This window comes from Perognathus longimembris, chromosome 16, assembly GCF_023159225.1.
Source record: "Perognathus longimembris pacificus isolate PPM17 chromosome 16, ASM2315922v1, whole genome shotgun sequence".
In the NCBI taxonomy this organism is placed as follows: domain Eukaryota; kingdom Metazoa; phylum Chordata; class Mammalia; order Rodentia; family Heteromyidae; genus Perognathus; species Perognathus longimembris.
The window spans coordinates 85,371-99,363 of record NC_063176.1 but is presented as its reverse complement, the minus strand read 5'-3'; the positions used below and the strand labels follow the sequence as shown (position 1 = coordinate 99,363).

The 13,993-nt window shown below is 45.9% G+C and overlaps 1 long non-coding RNA gene across 1 annotated transcript in view; it reads left to right on the top strand.

Moving 5' to 3' along the window:
- The first annotated feature begins 4,930 nt into the window (after positions 1-4,930).
- The window catches only part of LOC125364630, a 29,893-nt gene continuing 20,830 nt past the window's right edge, over positions 4,931-13,993 (top strand). The window contains exon 1 of the long non-coding RNA XR_007213544.1: positions 4,931-5,156. This is a non-coding gene — a long non-coding RNA (uncharacterized LOC125364630). The remainder of the gene's footprint in view (positions 5,157-13,993) is intronic.

Here is a 13,993-nt window from a genome sequence, read left to right as displayed (position 1 = left end):
CAGGCCTATATTCCTAGATCTAATAAATAAGGATCAAGATTGGATGCTAGCCTAGGTAGAAAAGTCTGAGAGATTATTTCCAGTTAGAATATGCTAAACTGGGGGCTGGGAATATGGCCTAGTGGCAAGAGTGCTTGCCTCCTACACATGAAGCTCTCAGTTCGATTCCCCAGCACCACATATATGGAAAACGGCCAGAAGGGGCGCTGTGGCTCAGGTGACAGAGTGCTAGCCTTGAGCAAAAAAAAAAGCCAGGGACAGTGCTCAGGCCCTGAGTCCAAGGCCCAGGACTGGCCAAAAAAAAAAAAAAAGAAAGAAAAAAAAAAAAGAATATGCTAACCTGGAAGCCATAGAGTGCCATCCATGAATGAAAAAGCTGAGAACAAAGCCCTGAGTTCAAGCCTCTATTCCCAGCATATGAAAGGTCATACTATCTAGATGCTACTGGCTATCAGCTTTAAAATCTGAAAATTGTAAGTTGGGTGTGGTGGCACATGCCTGTAACTCTAGCACTAAGAAGTTTTAAGGCAAGATTGCTAATTGGAGACAGGCCTGTCTTTAATTATACAAGGGGAGGGATCTACAGCCCTTTCTCATCTTCCAACCAATGGGGGAGCTATTTTATGTCTTTATAAAAGGAAGAGCTTGAAAAGTTGTCTTCATGTAGCTACTCTGCTCAAAAGACAAGGTGCTCTGACTAGGCAATGCTCTTGAAATTGAATTGCTCAACAAACTAGATCTGGGATCTTGAAGTTCTGGGATTGTGAAGCTTTTATCTGGGACACAGCTAGTTACTTGTTAAAATGACAACTGGGGAGTGGGGCAGGAAAAGGTCAGGTGTAGCCAATAGTTTCTCCACAGCCTCTCACTGAAAACTAGCTCTGATTATATTGCAGCATTCACATGTGTACTTTGTCTTCAACAGCAAAACTTTCCTTTTACAAATTCCAAAAGTTGGTATATTGGTGACGTAATTTGGTTGGATTTAGTGCAAATTCTAAGGTATTAAGTACATAATAGGAATGTTATGAGCTCCTTCATTTCTGTAAACTACTATAGAGGCCAATGAAAATGGGCAAGATCACGTGTCTACAACTCAATGTACAGGTAAACCAGTGGATTGTTTTGCAAAGATGTGGCTTCTCACCTGAGAACAGGTAGTTCCTTTGCCACCCAATGCAGGGAAAAACAGCTGCCATCTATTAACCAATCAACCACAGGCTAAACTTCACATGAGTTCACAGACACTGCCATGTGTAGCTAGTGTTGCTGTAGGATTTAGAATGCCACAGGGCTCTTGTAGTTAAGCATGGGCTATGGCTTTGGAGAAGCCATGTTGGTAAGTGGGGAGAAGGGACTGCAAAAACAACAAGCTTCTCAAGTCACCATTCTTTTAGGAGTAGGGCAAGACTCAAGGCCATGTTGGAGACTCAAGACTCAAATGACTATGCTGGAGCCTGCTTCATTTGTGTGGATCCTGAATGTGCTTCAGCCTGGTGTGCACTTGTGTTGTGATTGAACTCCATCTATCCTCCCCCTCTGCTTATGACTTCAGTCTGTGACTCAACTCTTACCAACAAATCCTGTCCTAGTTGTGCTAAGGTTGATTTGGGTCCTACTCATTCTTTGAGTTTCTGCTTGAGCGTAGAGCATCTACCTTGAAGTAGTGCTCAATACCACAGGACAGGATTTTCTTTCTCACCATGCTTTTTATCTACCATATTTCTCTTAAAAAGTGAACTTGGTTGAAGCACTACCTTTTGTGGTCATAAATTTGCTTCAAATTCTTAGGCTGCCCATCTGTGGGTAATACCATTTATGGGTGTGATCTTGTTTGTTGCTGACCATGTTGTGTCTTCAGCCTTTCACATTTCAGTTGTCTGCTGTCAAAGTCCACTTAGGAAACTTTGACTTATTTATCATCTCTGGATCTATGAAGAAATTACAGTTTACATAATTGTTTCTTGCCTCCAAGTTACCTTGAATGGCTGGCATTTGGTCCAGGGAGGCTTTAAACACCTGTGGTTGTTTCAAAGTGGCCACCAACTGTGGTGACCAGAGGATATCCAATTTGATGAAGGTGAGAGAAGGATCTGCTCAAAGTATAAATTCACCACTAGAAACTTGGTCCTTTTAATGTTCCAACCTAGGGCAGTACATGCAATCTCTTTTAATTTAGCCTCTATGTTTTCTTGGATTATGTGGAACAGTTCAGATCTCAGGATATGAACTGGCAATATTCTCAACTGTCATAAAACTTTATTTTTTTTATCCAAGATAACTTTGGGCTCCCTACTCAAGTAGGTTTGGGTTATTGCTTTATGGTAGAGAGCTTGTGTGAAGCCAGGCAATAAATAAAAATACCTAGCAGTTGCTATGCCTTTAGGACATTATTCCATGTACTGACACATCTGGTCTATCAGAGTTATTCCTTTTATTGCTCTTTAACTTAATAGAGGAAAATTTGGGGCCAGAAGTTGTCACTCTGCTAAATCTCTTATCCTAGGACATGGTTCACTTGGTTTATTGTCCCTGCAAAGACCATTAAACTGCACTTGAAGTAATTGGCGACAACTTGCCCCCAGAACAAATATTTTGTCTAATGCTTTGTATGATTAATAGTCAAGTATCATTTAAACAGTAAGAAGCTAAACAGAACCACAGTCAGGTGGATGTCAGTCCTACCTTGGGCAGCAGGAAGCAGCATGTCTGGAGAACTCACTTCCTGTGTCACAAAGTCCTGTGTTTGCCTGGCTCTTGTGTGTGCTGACTCACATGTCAGTAGGAAATATGAAGCCTGTAATATGTGACTAGAAGCTTGGTGTGGCAAGATGATGGGTTACTGGTCATGAGCTTAGTCACGTACTTGTTTGCATCAGACTCAGTAACCAAATAGAGACCCAGGGTGGAGTAGCTCTGTGCTCTGTACCTGTGTTTTGATTTGGGATATAACTGTACCTGATTGCTCTGAGCTGGCTTTTGAAGCCAGTTAAAGGTTGCTGCTTGTCATCCATGACACATGCTGTGTGTAACTTCTGAGTAGTAAGATCTAGGTTCACTTTTAACAGAATACTTGCCTGATTAGTGAGGCAATAAGTATGCACCACCTGATAAGCGAGAAATCGTAGTATTGCCACCCCCAGTTTCTACTTAAACTGACTTAATTGGTGAGTATTTAAATGCCGGATACATTTCTCAACTATTCAGTCCTAGTACTTCTAGTGCTAGGTAACTATCCAGTCCATAGTACATGCATGGATATTAAGGCCTTGAAAATTAATCCTATTAAAGGCAGTGGGCTTTGATTCCCAGGTCAGCTTCCAAAGCTGGATACTGACTCTATTATGAGAAGTGGTGATAGAATTACTGGAGAAACCTCCCTCTTTCCCTAGCAATCCTTACCATCAGCTCTCCCTCCTGAATAGATAGCTGACACCTGGTACTTTGTACTCTTTGTGTTCCTTTCCACCTTTTTTTTTTTCATTTCTTCCCCCTTTTGTTACACTGTCCTTTATCACACACCTGCAATCTGTTGACTGCCTTGGTTTATCTCCAGGTACCAGCGGTTACCTTTATTTTCTTGTTAATCCCCTTCAAGTAACCATCTTAAAGCACAGTTTGTTGTGCCTTTCTGACAACAGCCCTACACGAATCGAATTTGAAAGATAGAGTGTGGCTCAATTAGATTCTGATAGATTTATGCCTCTAACTTCAACCACCAACTTCCAGAGCATTCCCCTAGCTGCCAGCTATTGAAGAGAAGAGGAGAAAGAAAAGGCTGAAAACCAAGGTTGTCTTTATGAACAGACTACTCTAGGTTGCTAACTTTAGCCATTTTCTTGCAACAAAAGTGTCCCTTTGCTTTCAGATTATAAACTAGTGAGTAAAACCAAAACAGGAGAATTGGGACACTTATTATGGGCTTACATATCTTCACCAATCTCTTCCATTAAATAGCTGCCATGTTTTAAAATTTGTTCCAGCTACTGGCTCCTTCTTGTTCCTTTCTGATCCATGGGATCCACTCTTTAAACTAATTCAAGAGTTATGAAAGTTCTATAAAATGAAAACTTGAACCCCTGCCTTTCTAACCAGCTTGGTGGTTAGCTGTGGCTCACGTGTGCTCTCAAAGACTGTGAAATTGAACAAATGTCTTACCCTCTGACTCAGCCTTGCACTGTGTATGCCACTCCCACCCCCATCTTTCCCATTGAGAAACCATTCACAGTGAGTTTGCAGTGACAAAATATAGTTCAGTGAAGGCTTCCCCACCCCATGGTTACCAAGTGCCCCTGTTGGTAGATCATTTTAAAGCTCTAGCAGATGAATATAACAGAATATAGTCCTGCCTAATTCCTGCGGAGGACAAGGCTCTATAAATGTGAGGTCATGAGATTAGACCCCATTAGGTCATTGTAAGAGATTTTCAAGTAGACAACCTATGATGGAGAACACCACTCGGTATTTGGGCAGAAGAGAGAAGTTTGTTCAGCTGGGATTAGGGCCAGGGTCTAGGGGCAGGGCCAGGGCCAGGGCCAGGGACTAGGGGCAGGACAAGGGCTAGGGTCTAGTGTTAGGGCCAGGGTCTAGGGGCAGGGCCAGGACCAGGGCCAGGGGCTAGGGGCAGGGCCAGGGGGTTAGGGTTAGGTCCAGGGGCTAGAGGCAGGGGCAGGGGCTAGGGGCAGGGCCATGGCCAAGGACTAAGGTTAGGGCCAGGGGATAGGGGCAGGCCCAGGGCCAGGGACTAGGATTAGGGTTAGGAAATTGTCCATTCAGAGTCAGTGGGTGCTCTTTGGCGCTGTCCCAGGTGCTAGGGCGCCCTCTGCTGTTTACTTGGGAAATGACAGGTGTGACATGTGAACGTGTGGAACGGTGGGTTGTTTTGTTTTTTGTTTTTTGTTTCTTAATTCTCTGTGTGGGTACTGTTAATAGGGATTGAATTTAGGACTTTGGTGCCGTTCCTTAGCTTTTCCAGCTAAGATTGTGTGGCACTACTTGAGCTAACGAGAAGGCACCCAAGAGAATATCAGTAGGAACCTGTGCAAATTATCCATACAGAGTCAGAGTGTGGCTCTATGGCGCTGTCCAAGTGCTAGGGCGCCTTCTTATGTTTACTTGGGAAATGACATGTGTAACATGTGAACATGTGTGGAACAGTTTTTTTGTTTGTTTTTTCCTTAATTCTCTGTGTCTGGGTGCTGTTGATAGGGATTTAATTTAGGACTTGGGTGCTGTTCTTTAGCTTTTCTACTTAAGATTGTGCTGCACTGCTTGAGCCACAGCCCGTCTTCTGGCTTCATTTTGTTTAAGTGTATGTGTGTGTGTGTATTTTGTCTCTGTGTTTTCCAGCACGAATTTCATCTTTTAAGATCTCCTTACTCTGTTTCTAGAGTATTATTTGGGCAATCAGGGATGAGGTCAGAGTGAGGGAAGGAAGGAGGCAGGGAGGGAGAGGGAGAGTACAGGTTTTTCACTCGTTTTTGCAGTTTATGAGGGAGCATGAAGCTACAAATCAACTAATCTTTGATGGAAGCCTTTTGTGTACATAGCGCTTGTTGTCTATGAATTCATGGCCGGATTGCTGTAAAGGTCTAACAGAGACCCATGTGATAACAAAGGTATTTCCCCCTTCTACCTGGAAAACGGAATAATCAATAAACATCAATAAATATCCAGCCTGCTTATTCTTGTTTTGATTTGCTCTCTGGTCTGGTCTGTCTTCCTCTCTGTTCTCCCTCCCCTCACCCCCTCATCTGCCAAGCCTGAGGGTGACAGTAATCCAGGATGCATGGAAGTGGCCATGTGATGCCCCTAGCCCCTGTCCCTAACAGGTGTCTGCCAAAGCTCCAGGCCTGCTGTGCCAGTGGGTTCAACAGTTCTTGGGGAAGCAGAGACTCTTATAAAATATTTATAAAATATTTCATTTCTTAACTGGTAATTACAATAAGACTTAAAATGTTTAGACTGGGATATAGACTTATTTTCTATTTTTCACTACACACATGAGCCACCACCTTCTGAAGTCCATATCTTTCACTTAGCTCAAGAGACATAAGGTCCTAATTTCCATAGATTATAATCAAAGGGAAACAATAGAATTCAGAAATAAAATGTACCATAGATAAGACATAAATATTAACCATCTGTAGCAGATTCAAGAGCTCTTTAGTAGCAACAGAAGCCTGGGATGAGCAATAAACTGTGCCACAGGAGGTTGCATTCATTTAAAGCTTTAACCCACATGGCAAAAACTTCATAAAATGCAGTTCCATTAGACTCTAGTTAATAGTGCTTTAACTATAAACACAGAACTAGTACTTTATGAACTATGTAGTATGACAACTACAATTTTTAAAAAAAATTATGAATAAATGACTATGTAAAACAGCAAAATATCATTTTAAAACTACAATTTTAAGCCAGGTGCCAGTGCCTCATGCCTGTGATCCTAGCTTTCTAGGAAGCTGAGATCTGAGTATCCTGGTTCAAAGTCAGCCAGAATAGGAAATCCTATGAGAATTTTATCTCCAATAAGCTACCAAAAAGTTGGATGTAGAGCTGTGATTCAGGTGATAGAGTGCTAGCCTTGAGCACAAAAGGTCAAGGATAGGTGATCAGGGCCTGGGATCAAGTCCCATAACTGGTAACACACACACACACACACACACACACACACACACACACACCTGCAACTTTATGTTTATTTATTTATTTATTGCCAGTCCTGGGCCTTCAACTCAGGGTCTGGCACTGTCCCCGGCTTCTTTTTGCTCAAGGCTAGCTCTCTGCCTCTTGATCCACAGCACCACTTCTGGCCGTTTTCTATATATGTGGTGCTGAGGAATTGAGCCCAGGGCTTCATGTATATGAGGCAAGCACTCTTGCCACTAGGCCATATTCCCAGCCCCAAACCTACAACTTCATATTGTAGATTTTTTTTTTTCTAATTTAAGATAGTCATAAATTTATATAGCTAAATTGTGCCCTAAAATTCTAATTTTTGTGTACAAATATTGAATCACCTGTTAAAATGTAGGGGACTTAATTATTATAACACCATGAAATCCACATTTGAATAGTAGTGGACTTCAGATGAAGATCCAGAAACGGGCACACATGTAAGTAAAGTAGATTTCCCAAAGTTTTCATTGTAGTTCTTCATTTTCATATTATAACAAATTCAGTGACTCCTTCTACTGACATTAGTTGTTGGGAGGAAAGATATTCCCTTAAAGCAAGAGATAACTGTTGTAGGGAGCAGCTGACTCCATGTTGATTAAGGAAACTCTTGGAGAGATGTGGAATCTCCTCCCTCCAACCCCATAACAATAACAACCTCAGACTGTTGTTGATGGCTCATACTCTGCTGATAAAGAGGCAAGTAGGGACTGGGGGGGGGGGCTGGTGACTCATCTGCAATCCTAGCTACTCAGGAAAATGAGATCTGAGGATTGTGGTTTGAAGCCAGCCAGTGCAGGAAAGCCTATGAGACTCTTCTGCAATAAACTACTCACAAAAAAGCCAGATGTGGAGTTGTGGCTCAAGTGGTTGGTAGCCTTGAGCAGAACCCAAGCCTTGAGTTCAAGCCAAAGGACAGGTGAGGAGGAGGAGGAGGAGGAGGAGGAGGAGGAGGAGGAGGAGGAGGAGGAGGAGGAAGAGTGGGGACAAAGTCAAACAAATGAATTAGGAAAAACTGGAGCTGTGGCTGGTGGCTCAAGCCAGTAGTGCTAGCTACTCAGGAAGCTGAGATCTGAGGACCACAGTTCAAAGCCAGTTCTGGTAGGAAAGTTCTGGAGATGTTATCTACAATTAACCACCAGAAAGCCAGAAATGTCACTGTGGCTGAAGTGGTAGAGCACTAGCCTTGAGCTGAAGAGTTTAGGGACAGCACCCAAGGCCAGAGTTCAAGTGCAGTGACCCCCCCCCCAAAAAAAAAAGAAAGAAAGAAAGAAAAAGAAAAAGTAAGAATGGCCTGTTAACACATGAGAAAATGTTCAACATCCCTATCCATAAAGAAAATGCAAATCAAAACTTTATTTAGTGGGAACAAATGAAGAGGGAGTAACACTGTTCGACAAGAAATGTAATCATTACCTTATGTAACTGTAACCCCTCTGTACATCATCTTTACAATAAAAATTTTTTACACTAAACTTCAATTAAATTAAAAAAAAACTATATTTAGATTTCATCTCACTCCACTTAGATTGGGCAGCATAGAGAAAACGAGCACTAAAAAATCTTGGTGGGGATTCTGGGGGGAATAGGAACCCTGTTACACTGTTGGAGGGGATCTAAACTAGTGAAATCACACTGGAAGGCACTTTGAAGATTCCTCAAAACACTAAATACAGAACTTCCCTATGACCTAATGAAAGCACTTTGGGGAATCTACCTAGAACATTGCAAGTCAAGATATGGTAAAGACACTTGAACATGCATACTCCTTATGGCACTATTCATGACAGCCAAGGCATGAAACTAGACTAGATGTCCTACAATGGATCAATGAGTCAAGAAAAGAAGATATTTGGATACAGATAGATACAAATTTTACTCATCTGCTAGAAAGAAAAAATGTTATATCATTTTCAGGGAAACAGACCTAGAAAAATTATGGTAAGTAAAGTAAGTCAAGTTCAGAGAGACAGACATCACATTTTATTGTTGTTGGTGGTGGTCATGGGTCTTGAACTCAGGGCCTGGGCACTGTCCCTGAGCTTTTTCACTCAAGGCTAGTGTTCTACCACATGAGCCACATCACTACTTCCGGTTTTCTAATAGTTAATTGGAGATAAGAGTCTCATAAAAGCCAAGTCAAGTTTTAAAGAAGTCTTTGTGAAATATTAAACAATAAAGTCAGTAATGCAAAACAATGCAATGCCAAACAAAAAAATTGTGTATACTATTGAAAGAAATCAGTTAATGTGCTCTTTACCTGACTTATGCAAATGTAACCCCTCTACACATCACTTTTATAATAACAATAAAATACAGTTTCCATTGGTGCATATAGTATATGGGAGCAGTTATTTGTAGCTTTTCATTGTAATACTAAGTATCCTCTCAGTGTAAGCATTCTTTTTCTCTGGTTTATTCAGATAGGTTTGTGTTTTGGTTCTGAAACCTTGTACTGCTCATCAAGTTGGAATATTTTTGACATTAAACATTTAACACATGAAAAATATGAATAAATTGTTTCAGCAGGGTCTTGATAATTTAAAGGAAAGATCCTTCCCAGCTTTACCACTGTTGATCTGTGAATGAATTTCTAGTACTGTTTCTTGGAATTTTCCTGAAACAGAATCTCTCAGTGCAGGGGATTGTCCTTGGGAATGTAGTTGTGTGCCTGGTTGTATGTTATTTTATGTGGTAGCAGCTGTCTTGAAGGGTCTGGAGTTGGGTAAACAACTGTAAAACAAAGCAAAACAAAACAAAAACAACTGTAGAAAACGGCAAGGTTCAGCTGACAGCTCTTAAACAGAAGTGATCTAATTGTCTTTCCTTTTTATACACATTACCAATGAAAAAGGATTTCTACAGCTCAGCTGGTTTTGTGGAAAGACTTGAAAAGATCATTTGAAACCATTAACAGCTGGAGAACCAACACGCACACCTCCCCCTAAGATTTTCCACCACAAATGTACTGAGCAGTATGGAGAGACGCTGTGGATATGTTCGTGAACTAGAAATGTCTTCTGAAGGCCAAGCCTTCCTAGAGTTGGAAGAGCAATGCCTGCCTGAGGCTTTGCTTTCTCAGCTCGCACTGAACATGGAAAGAGACTTTGCTCTCCCTGGGGATTCTTATTTCTTTCTCTGTTACAAACCCATCTTCTTTACCACGGGTATGAATATTTGTTTTCACCTGTTTTGCATAAAAGGTAGGACAAAGTACTATGGGGTAATCAATGCACAGTTCACTGTTCTAAGGTCTTCTCCCAGAGGGCGACGCGCGGATTCCCCACCTGACCGTCTCTGCCCGGTTACCTAGGTGACCCGCACACCTGGGGGCGGTGGCCTCCCCTCCCCTGAGGTCACATCCGGGCCCCACCTCCCCATCCGGGCCCTACAGAAGGCCTCGCCCGGGGTCGGCTCGCTCTCAGTCCCGCGCGGCGTGAGCGTGGCCGCTGGTCAGGGAACGAGCTCTCCTCTTCGGCCTGAGACCGCGTGGCGTGCTCCTTTCCCGGCTCCCTGCTCTTCACACCCATCAGGTGAGGAATGCGCCGTGACGGGAGGCGGAGGGTCTCATCCTCCTTAGAGGGGTCTGGAACTTTCGGGCGGTTCGTGTCGGGGCGCTGGAGTGGACTTGGAGCCGTTTAACCGAGGCTCTCAACTCCCGGTGGGAAGTCCACGCGGGCCGCCGCGGCGTCCCCGGTGTTCACCCGCCGCCTCGCCGGCCTGGTGTCTTCTTTGTGACTCGCATTTGCACTGCGGGCGCCGCCGGGCGGGGCGCGGGGACCCGGGTCTGGAGGGGGCGACCCCCGCCCCCATCCCCACCTGGACCCGGGGAGATCCGCCCTCCCCTCGCCGCGCTTCCAGCCCCGCTCCCGGCTCCCGGCAGCCGCAGGGCCCCGAGCCGCCGGCACGGACCTGTGGGACCGCGCGCGCCGCACCGAGTCCGGGTCCGGGTCCTCCCGGTTCCGGGGCGCAGGCTCGGGGGTGCTGGCCCTGCCCACCCGGAACGCCCGCCGGGCGGACGCGGGAGGGGAAGGTGCAGACCCCGCTCCGGGACGGGCGGCGCCGGGCGGAGGGCGCACCGCCCCGGGACTGGGGGCCTCTGGGCGCCGGGCGCCGCCCCTCCCCGCCCTGGGCCCGGCAGGTGTGCGCGCGCCTCCTCCACCCCACCGGGCTCGCCCGGAGCCGAGCCCAGGGCCGGAGCCGAGCCCAGGGCCGGAGCCCGCAGCCCGCAGCCCGCAGCCCGCAGCCCGGAGCCGCGCTCCTCCGCCTCCAGCGCCGGCCGCAGCTCTTCTCCCTTCTGCCCACAGAGCGGGCGGCCCTGGCCTGGCACGCCGGGGAGATGGAGATGATTAGAACCATATGCGGTGGAAAATGAACTTTGGCAAGATAGGCGATATTTGGGGTACGCTTCAGGCTTGGCGTTAATGGTGGGATTAAAATTTGATTAGGTTAACCATACCCTAATCCATACCCTAAGCCACTCAGGAATCCTATGCCTTACTGGAAACTTCATTAACTAAACTCACACAATAACTGTGCCTAACACAGCAACCCTGACCCAGTCCTCAAAGCTGGGAGAGAGAACTGGTTTGCTGGTCTGGTTTTTGTTCTTTCCTCCCTCTCTGGCCTGTTTCCCGACAGGGTTGAGGGTCTGTGTGGGCTGCAGGCCTTTGTAACAGCTAGATGGCTGCCTGCAGACTGCTAATGCTGATAAACACTCCAAGATTCCCTCCTTCAGTATGTGGCTTCTCAGATAATTTGCACATATCTAACAGTGTGACTGGGATTAGGGGTCGGTTGTTGATGTCAATAAGGACTGGTGGTTGTAGGGCTACTCAGAGTGGGTGTTAGCATGAAGATTTAGTTATGGTTTGGAAATAGATTAGGCAGGTGTTGGGTTTTCCATTAACCTTACAGAGCAGGTTAGAGTTAGGGACTAAGTTAGGGTTATGTTCACTATTACAGAAAGATAGTAAATGATGGTTGAGGAATGGGTCATGCTTAGGGAGTGGGTTAGGGAAGGGGGTAGGGAATGTGGTAGACAAAGGATGAGGTTAGGGAGCCTGTTAGGGAAGATTTTAGGATCAGGGTTTAGGAAGGGTTGAGGGTTAGGGAGTGGGTGAGAATTTACTTTGTGGCATGAGTTTGAGTTATGAGATGTGTTATGGAGTGGTTTACAAAACAAGTTCTGGAACAGGTAAGGATTAAGAACGTGTTAAGGAAGGGGCTAGGGTAAGAGGCAATGTGTTCAGTATGAATGTGTTAGGTACACAATTGTATGGATTTTGGTTAGTGAATGGCTTAGGGTGAGGCATAGGGTTAGTGAGTAGCTTAAGGTGTGGGTTTCAGTTGGAGCACGTTAAAGTGTGAGTACTGGCTAGAGTTACTTGTGTGCACGATGGGGTAGGGGTGGGGTTAGGGTTGGGTTGAAGCTGTATTACAGTTAGGGTACATGTGAGTGTAGGGTTATGGTTATGGTTAGGGCATGTCTTTGGTATGGGGTAGGAGATAGGGTAGGGGTTAGAGTCTGAGTGGTATCAAGATCCTCCCCAGGGTCTTGGTTTACTAGTCCTGCTCTTTCCCATGCCCTCCTTTCTGGTGTCCCAGGGTTTGTCTTCCCCCTGTATTTGTCTTCATCTTGTGTCTCCCACTTATGCAAAAAAAGTCCATTTCCTCTCCCTGGAAGGCCTAATTTTGAAGACTTTTGTGTAAGCATACAATTTAAAACTTGAGGCAAGAGTCCGAGCTTTGAACAAAATCCATCTGTACTCTCAGAAATACTTAGGAAGAACCTAGATAGGTGAGGATGAAGCTGTGAGGATAGGTTGTGTTTTCCCCTGGACTGTGTCATCATGTTTAAAGGCCCTGTACTCTTCCCTATGGTAATAGGGCACCTGCTAGGGTGACCTAGACCTTTGGGTGGTGTGGTTCTCTGTGGTTCACCTCTCAGGAGCAGTACAGTGATGGAGGGTTTGGTCTTTGGAGAATATTTGGTGGAGTTGCTGGTAACCCGAAGGACCAGTTTCCTTTTTGTGGCTGGGCCTTATGTGCCCCCACAGGAGGATCCCGACTTTGTTTCCTGTCCTGTGTGTATACTGGCATAGGTATCCACTGTCTGTTGCTGCTTCTACAAGGCAGCTCTCCATCTGGTGTCTTCCTTGTCTTTGGCACCTGTAAATGCCTGCACCCAGGTACAGACTACTGAGCTAGGGCTGGGGAGCATAGAGGGACTTTTGAAGGGACTTCAGTTCCTGGTCTGAGACCAGGCTGACAACTTGTGAGTATTGGTGACACTTGAGCAGTGGATTTGGACATGAGCAGAGCTTCCTAGAGAAGCGGAAGGTGCTGTTGTTAGAGTGGGTCCCAGCATGCTGCCCCAATCCTTACTTGCACCCTGTCATCTGCTTCAGGCCTGGGCAGGGGCCAATAGAGCCTCTCTACAGCCTGGCAGAAACACCTGGCCAGGAACCTGGCAGGCCATCACACTGCTTACCTATAGCCAGTGCACCCCTGGCATTCCTCAGGCCTGGATGAGGAGGAAGGCACTGGGCCTGCCTACCCAGGGGTTCCTGAGCTCCAGGGAAGAAGTGTTGGCAGCAGAGGGCAGGTATGGGGGGGCAGGGGAGATGGGAAGCTCTATGTCTGCCTGCCCCAAGAGGACTGGATCCCTTTCTCCCACCAGGCTGGCTCCTCCAGAGTCAGAGGGAGGCAGCAGTGAGTACTGCATTTTAGGTTGCTGCGGTGGTGAGTTCCATCTGTCTGTGTTCCACATAGAGAACCCCAGGCCATTCCAGGCCTATGGTCTTTCCTATATCCAGCAGAGCCCAGATACCCAGCAAAGGGCTACTTGTGAGGAATCTGACCACAGTCAGAGGTGCAGACTGCTTGAGGACTCAAAGTGCATTTTGCTCTCTCCCATTCTGGGAAGACAGCAGGCTCTCCTGAAAGTTCCAGAACTCTGACCTGGCCAGCTGCTTCATGTCCACATTGAGCTGTTGGTGGGCCTGGGCCTCCTGAGAAGGATCACTTGCACACTGTATAGTAGCTCTTTTGTTGATGGAGTAGGAGCCCCTCATCAATCCTCAGTTTGTGGAATGGGTCCCTACCCCCAACATCCTGACGCCCAGCCTCTTTCCTCCCTTTCTCCCTTCTGATTTTGCCCCAGGCCTCTCTGAGAAGACTGTGGATACACATCCTGTTTTATGTTTCCCCCCTTTAAAAGGCCCAGCCCAGGCTTGGTGGACACAGGTGAGATGCCATGACCAGGTGGAACAGCCTCTTCGTGCATCTTCCTGAGTCATATTCTCAACTGAGT